The 15,809-nt window shown below is 43.9% G+C and overlaps 1 long non-coding RNA gene across 1 annotated transcript; it reads left to right on the forward strand.

The window, feature by feature from the left end:
* The first annotated feature begins 8,429 nt into the window (after nucleotides 1-8,429).
* Nucleotides 8,430-15,765, forward strand: LOC115131858 (uncharacterized). Its single transcript, XR_003864012.2, has 6 exons — nucleotides 8,430-8,456; nucleotides 9,381-9,431; nucleotides 9,570-9,624; nucleotides 13,533-13,626; nucleotides 13,835-13,880; nucleotides 14,025-15,765. It is a non-coding gene; the product is annotated as an uncharacterized LOC115131858 (long non-coding RNA).
* Nucleotides 15,766-15,809: the final 44 nt, after the last annotated feature.

Here is a 15,809-nt window from a genome sequence, read left to right on the forward strand (position 1 = left end):
TTTGGGCAAAAATTGGGGGAAAAAAAGGAAGTTATCCTAAACATCCCACCTTTCATCCCACAACTTGCAGGCTTGTTTTCGAGTTGCTGTGCGTTTTGTTGCCAACCTATTTTGCTACCTGACAACTTTACGGTTTTCATTTTTTAATTACCGTTCATATATTTATTTATTTTTTCCTCAACTTTTTCACTCCGGACGCTTTATCTGGACACGATTCGTCAGGACCTCCAACAGCCGAAGCTAAGTAGTAACATTAACATGATGCCTTCTAATTGCAGCCGCTGTGCTCGCCTTACGGCGAGGATAGCTGTACTGCAAGCCCAGCTTCAGACGCAATCGTTAGGCAAGGGTAATTTTAGTGTAGGAAAGGATGAAACAGCGTCTGTGCCACCAGTAAGTACAGATAGTAGTATAAATCCCCTGGCACAGTCCCCGCAGCCGGACAATTTTCTCACGGTTTCTGGAAGGAAATGCTGTAGGAACGCTCAACCGGTGTCGCTCATTCAGCCGACAGAAACTTTCAACCGGTTTTCCCCATTAAGCAGCGGGTCGGTGTCAGAGGCCGAGTCTTCTGGTCTCTACTCCTCCCGTTACGGGGTCTGAGATGCCGAAGCTTCCCACCATTAGCTCTGACAAATTGAAAACTCTAGTCATTGGCGACTCCATTACCCGCAGTATTAGACTTAAAGCGAATCATCCAGCGATCATACACTGTTTACCCGGGGGCAGGGCTACCGACGTTAAGGCTAATCTGAAGATGGTGCTGGCTAAAGCTAAAACTGGCGAGTGTAGAGAGTATAGAGATATTGTTATCCACGTCGGCACCAACGATGTTAGGATGAAACAGTCAGAGATCACCAAGCGCAACATAGCTTCTGCGTGCATATCAGCTAGAAAGATGTGTCGGCATCGAGTAATTGTCTCTGGCCCTCCCAGTTAGGGGGAGTGATGAGCTCTACAGCAGTCTCACAACTCAATCGCTGGTTGAAAACTGTTTTCTGCCCCTCCCAAAAGATAGAATTTGTAGATAATTGGCCCTCTTTCTGGGACTCACCCACAAACAGGACCAAGCCTGACCTGCTGAGGAGTGACGGACTCCATCCTAGCTGGAGGGGTGCTCTCATCTTATCTACCAACATAGACAGGGCTCTAACTCCTCTAGCTCCACAATGAAATAGGGTGCAGGCCAGGCAGCAGGCTATTAGCCAGCCTGCCAGCATAGTGGAGTCTGCCACTAGCATAGTCAGTGTAGTCAGCTCAGCTATCACCATTGAGACCGTGTCTGTGCCTCGACCTAGGTTGGGCAAAACTAAACATGGCGGTGTTCGCCTTAGCAATCTCACTAGGATAAAGACCACCTCCATTCCTGTCATTACTGAAAGAGATCATGATACCTCACTTCTCAAAATAGGGCTACTTAATGTTAGATCCCTTACTTCAAAGGCAATTATAGTCAATGAACTAATCACTGATCATAATCTTGATGTGATTGGCCTGACTGAAACATGGCTTAAGCCTGATGAATTTACTGTGTTAAATGAGGCCTCACCTCCTGGCTACACTAGTGAGCATATCCCCCGTGCATCCCGCAAAGGCGGAGGTGTTGCTAACATTTACGATAGCAAATTTCAATTTACAAAAAAAAAAGACGTTTTCGTCTTTTGAGCTTCTAGTCATGAAATCTATGCAGCCTACTCAATCACTTTTTATAGCTACTGTTTACAGGCCTCCTGGGCCATATACAGCGTTTCTCACTGAGTTCCCTGAATTCCTATCGGACCTTGTAGTCATTGCAGATAATATTCTAATCTTTGGTGACTTTAATATTCACATGGAAAAGTCCACAGACCCACTCCAAAAGGCTTTCGAGCCATCATCGACTCAGTGGGTTTTGTCCAACATGTCTCTGGACCCACTCACTGTCACAGTCATACGCTGGACCTAGTTTTGTCCCATGGAATAAATGTTGTGGATCTTAATGTTTTTCCTCATAATCCTGGACTATCGGACCACCATTTTATTACGTTTGCAATTGCAACAAATAATCTGCTCAGACCCCAACCAAGGAACATCAAAAGTCGTGCTATAAATTCACAGACAACACAAAGATTCCTTGATGCCCTTCCAGACTCCCTCTGCCTACCCAAGGACGCCAGAGGACAAAAATCCGTTAACCACCTAACTGAGTATCTCAATTTAACCTTGCGCAATACCCTAGATGCAGTTGCACCCCTAAAAACTAAAAAAATGTCTCATAAGAAACTAGCTCCCTGGTACACAGAAAATACCCGAGCTCTGAAGCAAGCTTCCAGAAAATTGGAACGGAAATGGCGCCACACCAAACTGGAAGTCTTCCGACTAGCTTGGAAGGACGGTACCGTGCAGTACCGAAGAGCCCTTACTGCTGCTCGATCATCCTATTTTTCTAACTTAATTGAGGAAAATAAAGAACAATCCGAAATTCCTTTTTGATACTGTCGCAAAGCTAACTAAAAAGCAGCATTCCCCAAGAGAGGATGACTTTCACTTTAGCAGTGATAAATTCATGAACTTCTTTGAGGAAAAGATTATGATTATTAGAAAGCAAATTACGGACTCCTCTTTAAACCTGCGTATTCCTCCAAACCTCAGTTGTCCTGAGTCTGCACAACTCTGCCAGGACCTAGGATCAAGAGAGACGCTCAAGTCTTTTAGTACTATATCTCTTGACACAATGATGAAAATAATCATGGCCTCTAAACCTTCAAGCTGCATACTGGACCCTATTCCAACTAAACTACTGAAAGAGCTGCTTCCTGTGCTTGGCCCTCCTATGTTGAACATAATAAACGGCTCTCTATCCACTGGATGTGTACCAAACTCACTAAAAGTGGCAGTAATAAAGCCTCTCTTGAAAAAGCCAAACCTTGACCCAGAAAATATAAAAACTATCGGCCTATATCGAATCTTCCATTCCTCTCAAAAATTTTAGAGAAGGCTGTTGCGCAGCAACTCACTGCCTTCCTGAAGACAAACAATGTATACGAAATGCTTCAGTCTGGTTTTAGACCCCATCATAGCACTGAGACGGCACTTGTGAAGGTGGTAAATGACATTTTAATGGCAACGGACCGAGGCTCTGCATCTGTCCTCGTGCTCCTAGACCTTAGTGCTGCTTTTGATACCATCGATCACCACATTCTTTTGGAGAGATTGGAAACCCAAATTGGTCTACACGGACATGTTCTGGCCTGGTTTAGATCTTATCTGTCGGAAAGATATCAGTTTGTCTCTGTGAATGGTTTGTCCTCTGACAAATCAACTGTAAATTTCGGTGTTCCTCAAGGTTCTGTTTTAGGACCACTATTGTTTTCACTATATATTTTACCTCTTGGGGATGTTATTCGAAAACATAATGTAAACTTTCACTGCTATGCGGATGACACACAGCTGTACATTTCAATGAAACATGGTGAAGCCCCAAAATTGCCCTCGCTAGAAGCATGTGTTTCAGACATAAGGAAGTGGATGGCTGCAAACTTTCTACTATTAAACTCGGACAAAACAGAGATGCTTGTTCTAGGTCCCAAGAAACAAAGAGATCTTCTGTTGAATCTGACAATTAATCTTAATGGTTGTACAGTCGTCTCAAATAAAACTGTGAAGGACCTCGGCGTTACTCTGACCCTGATCTCTCTTTTGAAGAACATATCAAGACCATTTCGAGGACAGCTTTTTTCCATCTACGTAACATTGCAAAAATCAGAAACTTTCTGTCCAAAAATGATGCAGAAAAATTAATCCATGCTTTTGTCACTTCTAGGTTAGACTACTGCAATGCTCTATTTTCCGGCTACCCGGATAAAGCACTAAATAAACTTCAGTTAGTGCTGAATACGGCTGCTAGAATCCTGACTAGAACCAAAAAATGTGATCATATTACTCCAGTGCTAGCCTCTCTACACTGGCTTCCTGTCAAAGCAAGGGCTGATTTCAAGGTTTTACTGCTAACCTACAAAGCATTACATGGGCTTGCTCCTACCTATCTCTCTGATTTGGTCCTGCCGTACATACCTACACGTACGCTACGGTCACAAGACGCAGGCCTCCTAATTGTCCCTAGAATTTCTAAGCAAACAGCTGGAGGCAGGGCTTTCTCCTATAGAGCTCCATTTTTATGGAACGGTCTGCCTACCCATGTCAGAGACGCAAACTCGGTCTCAACCTTTAAGTCTTTACTGAAGACTCATCTCTTCAGTGGGTCATATGATTGAGTGTAGTCTGGCCCAGGAGTGGGAAGGATTAACGAACCGCCCTTGCTGTCTCTGCCTGGCCGATTCCCCTCTTTCCACTGGGATTCTCTGCCTCTACCCTGTTACGGGGGCTGAGTCACTGGCTTACTGGGGCTCTCTCATGCCGTCCCTGGGGGGTGCGTCACCTGGGTGGGTTGATTCACTGTTGTGGTCGGCCTGTCTGGGTTGGCGCCCCTGGGTTGAGGTGTGGCGGAGATCTTTGTGGGCTATACTCGGCCTTGTCTCAGGATGGTAAGTTGGTGGTTGAAGATATCCCTCTAGTGGTGTGGGGGCTGTGCTTTGGCAAAGTGGGTGGGGTTATATCCTTCCTGTTTGGCCCTGTCCGGGGTGTCCTCGGATGGGGCCACAGTGTCTCCTGACCCCTCCTGTCTCAGCCTCCAGTATTTATGCTGCATTAGTTTATGTGTCGGGGGCTAGGGTCAGTTTGTTATATCTGGAGTACTTCTCCTGTCCTATTCGGTGTCCTGTGTGAATCTAAGTGTGCGTTCTCTAATTCTCTCCTTCTCTCTTTCTTTCTCTCTCTCGGAGGACCTGAGCCCTAGGACCATGCCCCAGGACTACCTGACATGATGACTCCTTGCTGTCCCCAGTCCACCTGGCCATGCTGCTGCTCCAGTTTCAACTGTTCTGCCTTACTATTATTCAACCATGCTGGTCATTTATGAACATTTGAACATCTTGGCCACGTTCTGTTATAATCTCCACCCGGCACAGCCAGAAGAGGACTGGCCACCCCACATATGCTCTCTCTAATTCTCTCTTTCTTTCTCTCTCTCGGAGGACCTGAGCCCTAGGACCGTGCCCCAGGACTACCTGACATGATGACTCCTTGCTGTCCCCAGTCCACCTGACTGTGCTGCTGCTCCAGTTTCAACTGTTCTGCCTTATTATTATTCGACCATGCTGGTCATTTATGAACATTTGAACATCTTGGTCATGTTCTGTTATAATCTCTACCCGGCACAGCCAGAAGAGGACTGGCCACCCCACATAGCCTGGTTCCTCTCTAGGTTTCTTCCTAGGTTTTGGCCTTTCTAGGGAGTTTTTCCTAGCCACCGTGCTTTTACACCTGCATTGTTTGCTGTTTGGGGTTTTAGGCTGGGTTTCTGTACAGCACTTTGAGATATCAGCTGATGTACGAAGGGCTATATAAATAAATTTGATTTGATTTGATTCATGTGTCCAGAGCCAAACCTATTTCTCACAGCCCTTTGTCTACTGTTTCCAGGCCCACCCCCTCTACACTGTCTCGGTGAGGCGTCTCCTGAAGGTTCGACCTCTGGGCAGGGGGTTCTAGTACCTGGTTGACTGGGAGGGTTATGGCCCGGAGGAGAGCTGCTGGGTCCCCGCCAGGGACATCCTGGACCCAGGCCTCATCAGGGTGTCGACGTTGAAAAACCGCGATCATCCAGGTATACACCCAGGTAGGACACCAGGTGACGCCCCTAGAGGGGGGGTACTGTCACACCCTGATCTGTTTCACCTGTCTGTGTGCTTGTCTCCACCCCCCTCCAGGTGTCGCCCATCTTCCCCATTATCCCCTGTGTATTTATACCTGTTCTGTTTGTCTGTTGCCTGTTTGCGAAGTCAACCAGCATTTTTGGGGGGGGGGGGTCAGCTCCTGCTTTTCCCCAGTCTCTCTTTTCTCGTGCTCCTGGTTTTGACCCTTGTCTGTCCTGACTCTGAGCCCTCCTGCCTGACCACTCTGCCTGCCCCTGAGCCGGCCTGCCATCCGGTACCGTTGCCCCAACTCTGGTTTTACTGACCCCTGCCTGTCTTGACCTGTCTATTGCCTGCCCCTGTTGGAATATTAAACCATTGTCAATTCGACGTGTCTGCATCTGGGGGGGGGGGATTACCCCCTTTCTGAAAGGAAAAAAAATCAAGGTTAGGTAAGATTTACAGTAGATATGGGCTATCCTTAGGCAAACACATTTTAAGGGAAACAAAAAATGTTCAATAAAAACAAAGTTTCGAATGGGGGGTCGTTTTGCTAAAATCCATTTTATGTTTTTAGTCATGAGTAATTAACTGATCTTTAGGTTCCCTTTGTGTGTGTATATATAACGTTTATAGATCTGACTTCCATTAGACAAAATTACAAAATATATTGTTTGGAGTGACTTAAGTTGATGAGACCGATACAATACTAGTGGCATTCATGGAAAGTGTTTAAAAAATGGGGACATAGCATAAAGTGGTTTCTGTGAGAATTACAGGAGGGGAGCGCTTAACCCTGGGGGGTCGTTTATCCCCAAGCCACCCTACCATAAGACAATTGTTCTACCCAGAGAAGTAAGTAATGTTTGCAATTATATGCAGTAAAGAGGCAGATCCGTTGTCATTGAAGGTTTAAATGAACTGCATTCTGTGTTTAATGACTTTACCCTATGCATTGTGTGGACTTGAGTACATGTTGCATACACTTTGAAATGCTATTTTGTACATTAGTAAAAATGTGTGTTTGTAAATGTCCTTGATGTTTATTTATCCTTTTTGCTTTCTACAGACACTTTGTGTATACTGTATTGGTAACAGAACAGATCTGAGAGAGCATGTGCCCTATGGATATGACGCCTCTGTAAATCAGAACCACTTGATTGTCATGGTTTACTAAAAAAACTAAATTGCATTGATCATGGAAATCTAATTGGCAACTCCATGCAGCACAATTGAGCCACCTTTTCAGGTAAACATACCTCTGTCATCCTCCTGACTGTCACTCTCCATTCACACGTATTTCCAGGAGATTGGATTGAAGTGCCACAGAGCATCCGCGGGAATAGCTAAGTAACTTTTGATTTACCTGAAACAACAGGTGCATGTTGACACAATGTAAAATTGAAGTGAAATTGTAATATTAATTAATTGCAGTGCATCAATAGGCCTATATACACATGTATTAGTTAGTCCTGTCCGTGATAAATGTATCTTTTTGTAAAAGTACAAAAATGTACCATGTTAAATGATTTGGTATCCTACTTCAGCTTGCAGTTTATTAGCTTACCTTTAATTGATGACAAGGAAGAAATCACTGAGAAACACTGTGCCTTCGGAGGACTGCCAGTAAACGTTGCGATGTAACGAATATATGATTTCTTGCTTCTAGATAATGATGTGGGAATCCGTGTGATCAGCGCAACCAGCTCCACTTTTCAAGACAGAAAAAGGGCCGACCTGGAGGCAGACGCGCTCAGGGTCCTGTAGAGCCAATGGCTTCGCCTGTTCCTTTGGGTTCACTTTGTCCTGCTCCTACTGCTGCAGCGAAGGTCCCCGTCGGCAGGTACGCTGGAGATGATACACGGTGCACATCGTGCATTGACATTGGGCCTCTTAGGTTTCTTAAATTGTTTATCGAGTGTGTTTCAAATCATTTCAATTCTAAAGATAACATTGCAAGTCTTGTAATTAGGTTGTAAATACTGATAAGGTATGGATAGCTATTGCACACAAGTATGATTGTATAGATGTATTATTTGTTTGTGTGCATGCTTTTGTGGCTTTCTTTACCACATGCAAATTCATGGTGGCTGTGTGTGTGTGTGTGGGGGGAGGGCACATGCAAAAACCCAAACACACAGACAAGCTTTAGTTCACTTGCACGCACCATGCACAGTAATTTGTCTTATCTAGTAAGAGGCTGTCAGAAAGAAAACATCACAATGATCCTTAACCTGCTCTCTCTGCATTAACCACACTTCTGATCTAGTCTTTATTTACCTAGGCAAGACAGTTAAGAACTCATTCTTATTTACAATGACAGCCTATCCCTGCCAAACCAGGACAGAGCTGGGCCAATTGTGCACCACCCTCCCAATCACAGCTGGATGTGATTCAGCCTGGATTTTAACCAGGGACTGTAGTGACACCTCTAGCACTGAAATGCAGTGCCTTAATCCGCTGCACCACTCAGGAGCCCAGTCTGGTGTCTGTGCATTAAGTCTGGTGCCTGTGCATTAAGTCTTGTCTATGTGCATTAAGTCAACACTGGTAAGATGCTTGATCTATTTGAGTGAACAGATGAATGTTTTTATTGACATGCTGTAGCTCAGTCTGTACTGTAGAACAGAGTTTACCAAACTCCATCCTGCCTGGTCTGCATGTTGTAGGAAATCAATCTCTCTGTGCTCTCTCCTTAGGGCCTGACTGACTGCAGTATAAAAGGTGAGACCATTCAAAGAAAGTATAGTGCATTATAAGCCAAATTACACTGAACAAAAATATAAATGCAACATGTAAAGTGTTGGTCCCATGTTTCGTGTAGTTTTCTGTATTCTGTAGTTTTAGTCAGAATTATCACCTTCCGTGAGAACTATAAATTAAATGAAAAATACAGTTAAGCACTCTTGCAACCTTATTAGCTTGGTATAACTCTGAAGTACTTACATACATAACAGTTTAACCGGCGCTATAATATTAAACACATGAATTAAAGGAAAAATACCTCATTGGCTGCTTATTACAGAAGGGAGGAAATCAAACTTCACACTTATTATTCCTGGCATGAATTCACACTTCATCCCAACATACACGCTGCAACCTTTATGAACTACACCCGATGACATGAAAACTTAGCTAACAGGATTGCCTTCCCTCCAAAAGTGTGTTGCTACAATAAGGATCCCCGTTACAACAGTATTAGCTACGTAGTTCAGCTTGTCTTATTATTTCCCCTGCACAGCAGACATGTAAACAATTCAAACAAAAGACAGTCTAACTGTCAGTTACAACCACAAACACACCGGGTGGACGGCCACTCTCCACGGACATTGGGTAATGCCAACCGTGTGAAAAGTTGACTTACCCATTACCTTTAATAGTGTGTATAATAATCTATGCCATTTAGCAGACTCTTTTTTTCCAAAGGGAAAGGGCGATACCTAGGGATACCTGTACAACTGAATGCATTTAACTAAAATGTGTCTTCCGCATTTTAAAAAGCGAATCCCAGTAGTGCATGCGCAGGTTTTCGTATGGGTGGCCCAAGCAGGAATCAAACCCTTGACTTTGGCATTGCTAAACCACAGATGAATATCTGATGTTTTCTGATCACTGACAGTGTGTTTGTGTTTGGATGTCTTTTTTCAGAAAAGAGGAGGGTTCATCAATGTGAACCCCCATCCTGCTTTGTGTGTTCAAGTAAGGTGTTTTCTTTCCCTTCACACTTGATGACTATTGGGCAGCATGCACTGTATAAAAAAAATGTGAGCCTGTATTTGCTCTGAAATGTAAGTGCAAGTGTTTGTGTCTGACACTGTACTGCTTCTTGTTGTCTAGATGAACGTACAGGGGATGGATACAAAGCTGGATCCCTTAATATGTCCATTTGCAAGTACGAATTTCACCCCTGAGGGTCAATTTATCTATAATGATTGATTATCTGGTCACCTCCAAAATTACTGGCACCCTTGATGAATATATAAAAAAATAATACAAATATCGAGCTATATTATATGTTCACAATTTATGTGTGCTTGAGGTCATTGTCTTGCTGAAACCACAAGTTCTTCCTGGTAGAGCATTGTATGGCTGAAACCACACGTTCTTCCTGGTAGAGCATTGTCTTGCTGAAACCACAAGTTCTTCCTGGTAGAGCATTGTCTAGCTGAAACCACAAGTTCTTCCTGGTAGAGCATTGTCTAGCTGAAACCACAAGTTCTTCCTGGTAGAGCATTGTCTTGCTGAAACTACAAGTTCTTCCTGGTAGAGCATTGTCTAGCTGAAACTACAAGTTCTTCCTGGTAGAGCATTGTCTAGCTGAAACCACAAGTTCTTCCTGGTAGAGGCAAAATGTTCTGGTACTTGGTAGACTTCATGATGCCGTTGACCTTTTTTATTTTTAAATATTTTTTTCACCTTTATTTAACCAGGTAGGCAAGTTGAGAACAAGTTCTCATTTACAATTGCGACCTGGCCAAGATAAAGCAAAGCAGTTCGACACATGCAACGACACAGAGTTACACATGGAGTAAAACAAACATACAGTCAATAATACAGTAAAAACAAGTCTATATACGATGTGAGCAAATGAGGTGAGATAAGGGAGGTAAAGGCAAAAAAAAGGCCTTGGTGGCAAAGTAAGTACAATATAGCAAGTAAAACACTGGAATGGAATGGTAGAAGAATGTGCAAAGTAGAAATAAAAATAATGGGGTGCAAAGAAGCAAAATAAATAAATAAAATAAATAAATACAGTAGGGAAAGAGGTAGTTGTTTGGGCTATATTATAGGTGGGCTATGTACAGGTGCAGTAATCTGTGAGCTGCTCTGACAGTTGGTGCTTAAAGCTAGTGAGGGAGATAAGTGTTTCCAGTTACAGAGATTTTTGTAGTTTGTTCCAGTCATTGGCAGCAGAGGACTGGAAGGAGAGGCGGCCAAAGAAATAATTGGTTTTGGGGGTGACCAGAGAGATATACCTGCTGGAGCGCGTTCTACAGGTAGGTGATGCTATGGTGAACAGCGAGCTGAGAAAAGGGGGGACTTTACCTAGCAGGGTCTTGTAGATGACATGGAGCCAGTGGGTTTGGCGACGAGTATGAAGCGAGGGCCAGCCAACGAGAGTGTACAGGTCGCAATGGTGGGTAGTATATGGGGCTTTGGTGACAAAACGGATTGCACTGTGATAGACTGCATCCAATTTGTTGAGTAGGGTATTGGAGGCTATTTTCTAAATGACATCGCCAAAGTCGAGGATTGGTAGGATGGTCAGTTTTACAAGGGTATGTTTGGCAGCATGAGTGAAGGATGCTTTGTTGCGAAATAGGAAGCCAATTCTAGATTTTACTTTGGATTGGAGATGTTTGATGTGGGTCTGGAAGGAGAGTTTACAGTCTAACAAGACACCTAGGTATTTGTAGTTGTCCGCGTATTCTAAGTCAGAGCCGTCCAGAGTAGTGATGTTGGACAGGCGGGCAGGTGCAGGCAGCGATCGGTTGAAGAGCATGCATTTAGTTTTACTTGTATTTAAGAGCAATTGGAGGCCACGGAAGGAGAGTTGTATGGCATTGAAGCTTGCCTGGAGGGTTGTTAACACAGTGTCCAAAGAAGGGCCAGAAGTATACCGAATGGTGTTGTCTGCTTAGAGGTGGATCAGAGACTCACCAGCAGCAAGAGCGACATCATTGATGTATACAGAGAAGAGATACTTTAACAAAGGCCCCATGACCAGTGGAAGCGAAATAGCCCCATAACATCAAAGATACACCACTATATTTTACTGTAGGTATGAGGTTATTTTTGGCATATGCATCCTTTGTCGACGAAAAACCAAACGCTGGTTTGCGTGGTTAAAGACCCCTATTTTCATCTCATCTGATCATAGCACCCGGATCCAATCCAAGTACCAATGCCATTTCGCTAACTCCAGACATTTACATACGTTGGTTTCTCTCAATAAAGGATATTTTCTGGCAACCCTGGAGACTTGGTGACCCCCAAGATGCGACCAAATTCTGTAATTCTCCAACTGTTGCCTTCAATTTTCCGTTGCCTCCCAAACCATCTTCCTCCGTGTGCGTGTGGACAAGATACACTTACCAGCAAGTTTATCACTGTTCAAGTGGTTATACACTTTATAATACTTGCCCTAATAGTGGTATAATTAAACAATAAGCCGAGGGGGTGTGCTATATGGTCAATATACCACGGCTAAGCGCTGTTCTTATGCCCGACACAACGCAGAAGACCTGGATACAGCCCTTAGCCCGTGGTATATTGACAATATATCTCAAACTCCCAAGTGCCTTATTGCTTAATTATACTTCTTACCATTTATTAAGGCAATAATTAAAAGGTGTAAAATCACTTGAACAGTGGTAAACTGCTGGTAAGTGTATCTTGTCCCCACGCACAGTGCTATTATAAATTGGTTACCAATTGAATGAGTAAAAATACATGTTTTGTCATACCCGTGGTATACGGTCTAGCCAATCAGCATTCAGGGCTCGGACCGTCCAGTTTATAATTATTGTTTTAGTCATTTTTTGGTACCAATTGCCTGATTTTATGAAGGTCAACAACCATTTGTGTCTTTTTGTTTGAGTTCTTTACCTTTCCCCATGGTGATGGATGACAAATGGATTTTATGTGTGTTACTTAATTTTTATGCCCCAGTGAAACAGGAAGGCCATGAAAGGCCACATTACAGTTCCTTAAGCTGAGACGACCTTTACAAAGTAGAATGTTCATGCAGATGTACATTTTTTTTTTTTTTATCTTTAGGGGTGTATCCTTATATCCTTCCTGTTTGGCCACGGATGGGGCCACAGTGTCTCCTGACCCCTCCTGTCTCTGCCTCCAGTATTTATGCTGCAGTAGTTTGTGTCGAGGGGCTAGGGTCAGTTTGTTATATCTGGAGTACTTCTCCTGTCCTATTCGGTGTCCTGTGTGAATTTAAGTGTGCTCTCTCTAATTCTCTCTTTCTTTCTCTCTCTCGGAGGACCTGAGCCCTAGGACCATGCCTCAGGACTACCTGACATGATGACTCCTTGCTGTCCCCAGTCCACCTGGCCGTGCTGCTGCTCCAGTTTCAACTGTTCTGCCTTGTTATTATTGGACCATGCTGGTCATTTATGAACATTTGAACATCTTGGCCATGTTAATCTCCACCCGGCACAGCCAGAAGAGGACTGGCCACCCCACATAGCCTGGTTCCTCTCTAGGTTTCTTCCTAGGTTTTGGCCTTTCTAGGGAGTTTTTCCTAGCCACCGTGCTTCTACACCTGCATTGCTTGCTGTTTGGGGTTTTAGGCTGGGTTTCTGTACAGCACTTTGAAATATCAGCTGATGTACGAAGGGCTATATAAATACATTTGATTTGATTTTGGGTGCCAATCATTTTGACACTTTTTTTTTGGGGGGGGGGGGGTTGTATTACTTTTTAAACAATGTGCAATTCTATTATAAAATCATGTACTTTCCCAATTTTTTCACATACAATATAACTTAGAATTTGTATTACTTCATTTTATACAGTATTTCTGTTGCTCATCTTTATCAAGGGTTCCAATACATTTGGAGGTGGCTGTATTATTTCATCTGACAAATTAACCATATTATTTATCAGTGTCGATAGTATAGACCAGGTTAGCTCATTGGATAATTTGTCTCTCTAACATGCAGCGTAGAGATTAGTGCTCTTTTAGCGAGAAGGATATTTGGCAGAAATAATGGATACAGTCATGGATTATGAGACATTGATCCCCAGCTCTAAAAGGTATAATCAGATAGACTTCTCCTGTAGCATCCAGGAGCCGATGGAGTCTGACTCTTCTGATCGGGCTACTACTAATCTGTCTGGCAGTACTTGGGGCCTACGTTGTCCATGGTGCTCAAAGGTTAGTGATGCAACTATATATTAATAATATTATTAGCTATCTAATCACATCTACTAAAATTAATATAATACTACAAGCCTGGTTTCAAGCCTGAGATTTTTATTTCAAGTGTGTGAGGCAAATTTCTCAGATTGGCACTGAGGCTAGGACAGCACACACATGTCATCGTAATGACTTTGCCATAATTACGGTGTGTGTCTGTCCACAGCATACCTGTGGAGATGGTTGAAAGACCATGAAAGATGACATAGGAGGTAATGATTTGCCCCTTCTACTCAGTCTTTAATATGAGTCCAATTAAACACTTTCTTCATGTTTTAGAAAAATAAGCGCTCTCTCTCTCTTGATTTCCTTCCCTCTCCCTCCCTTTTCTCTACAACCCCCCCCCCCTCTCTCAGGCGCAGTAGGAGGCAGCAATATCGTGTTGCTGTACCCTCCTGACAGCGATCAGGCTCTGCCGGGACTGGTGTGTCGTTTGGGCTCATTCCTGTCCTCTCTGGGCATCAGTGTGTCTGTTGTCCTGTGGAGCCAGGCTGAGCTCAGTGTCCTCAGACCTGTTCCATGGCTCCACTCCCGGCTGGACTGCCTGTAGAGACAGGGGTCAAAGTAGTGCTGGTGCTGACCCAGGCAGCCTGGGAGAGGGACACTCCGGGGGAGTGGATGTGAAGAGGATGGAGTCTGTGGAGGGGTGTCGTTCTCCATATTTGGATGTCTTCAGCGCTTCACTCACTTGCATTCTGTGAACTATCTGCAGGGCCGCGCCACGCCGGTGAAAACTTCACCCTGGTGCAGTTTGAGTCTCTGCCCCTCCGGCCTCCTGGTAGCGGCTGTCCCCTGCCTGAGCTCTACAGGGGGCTGCCGCTCTTCAGCCTCCCCTCCCAGAGCCTGGGCTTCCTGACTGAACTGGCTTTGGGGCGAAGTAGTGGAGCAGCCTCATGGCCACTGGTAGGGTGGCACAGGGCAGCCTCACGGGTACTTGCTGGGGGGCTGAGAGGGTTCCAGCAGTGTTACGGCTTGCAGGGCTGCCACAGGACAGTGTTGGTGCAGGGGTGGAGGACCCCTGGAAGTCTGTGCCTCTGGAGCCGTGTCTCAGTACCCCACCGTCTAGTCCTGACACCAAGACCAGCAGGATAGTCTGAGAGGACATGAGAGGCTAGGAAGGAACCAGGGGCTTTTGCTACAGGACGGTAACTGTGGCACTTATACAGTATACTATAATCAGATACTGGACATAAGGACTTGCGGAGATGGTGGCTTATTGAAACTGTATCTCATCATGCACTTGTAGAGCTACTCTACAAAGTTGAGCATGACTTGTAAATATTGTAAGTGATTCACTTTTGTGCTCCTGAAACACTACTGTCAACCCCAGCTTGGTGCTCAACTACATGTAGTTCAACTACTAATTAAACAACATTTGGTCATAGCTTGGTGGTAGTTTAACTAAATCTAAATCTCGGTAGTGTTTTCAGTAGTTCATTACTTTTTTTTATTAGCTAATTTCTTGCTCAAAATATATAGTAGGCAAGAATTTCCTCACTTGAAATGTGTTTAATAGGCTAAATGACACTTTCTGTTAACATCTGACTCCAGAGCGATTTGTTCTTGCAATTTTTAGTCTATAGCTAATTATTTATTTTATTAAAGGTAGCTATAGTGTAGCTTAACTTCTTCCAGTGTGAAGTAATTGGTAGTTTGGTATACTATGATTTCAGAGTAGCTTCCCCAACACTGTTAAATTCTATTTTCTACATTTGTGTATTATGTTGTGGTGCATTGCTGTGACTGGGTGATTCATAATCAGTCATAGGTCTACAGTGGTTGTGACTAAATGCAGAACAACTACGGACGGGAGTAAACTTTTCGTAGCAGGTTAGCAGAGTATTTTTAGCTAAGCCTTAATATTTTCTCAAACTTCACCTAATTATCCTAAACTGCTACATTAATTATCCTAACCTGCTGCATACGTTTTCCTAACCTTTAACGAACAAGTTACTTCCGGTCGTAGTTGTATACCACGTAGTCAACACCGTCTACAGTGGTTTGATTCATGTTCGTGTATTGGTCCAAATAAATGTTGAAATTGAAATTGGTCTGCTAAATCGTCGCAGGACAAACGATCATGTCGTTCAGGATCAAGGCACGCCCTTCTTGGTACTCGGCGAGTAATGATTGGTTTAAGA

This window comes from Oncorhynchus nerka, linkage group LG7, assembly GCF_034236695.1.
Source record: "Oncorhynchus nerka isolate Pitt River linkage group LG7, Oner_Uvic_2.0, whole genome shotgun sequence".
Classification (NCBI taxonomy): domain Eukaryota; kingdom Metazoa; phylum Chordata; class Actinopteri; order Salmoniformes; family Salmonidae; genus Oncorhynchus; species Oncorhynchus nerka.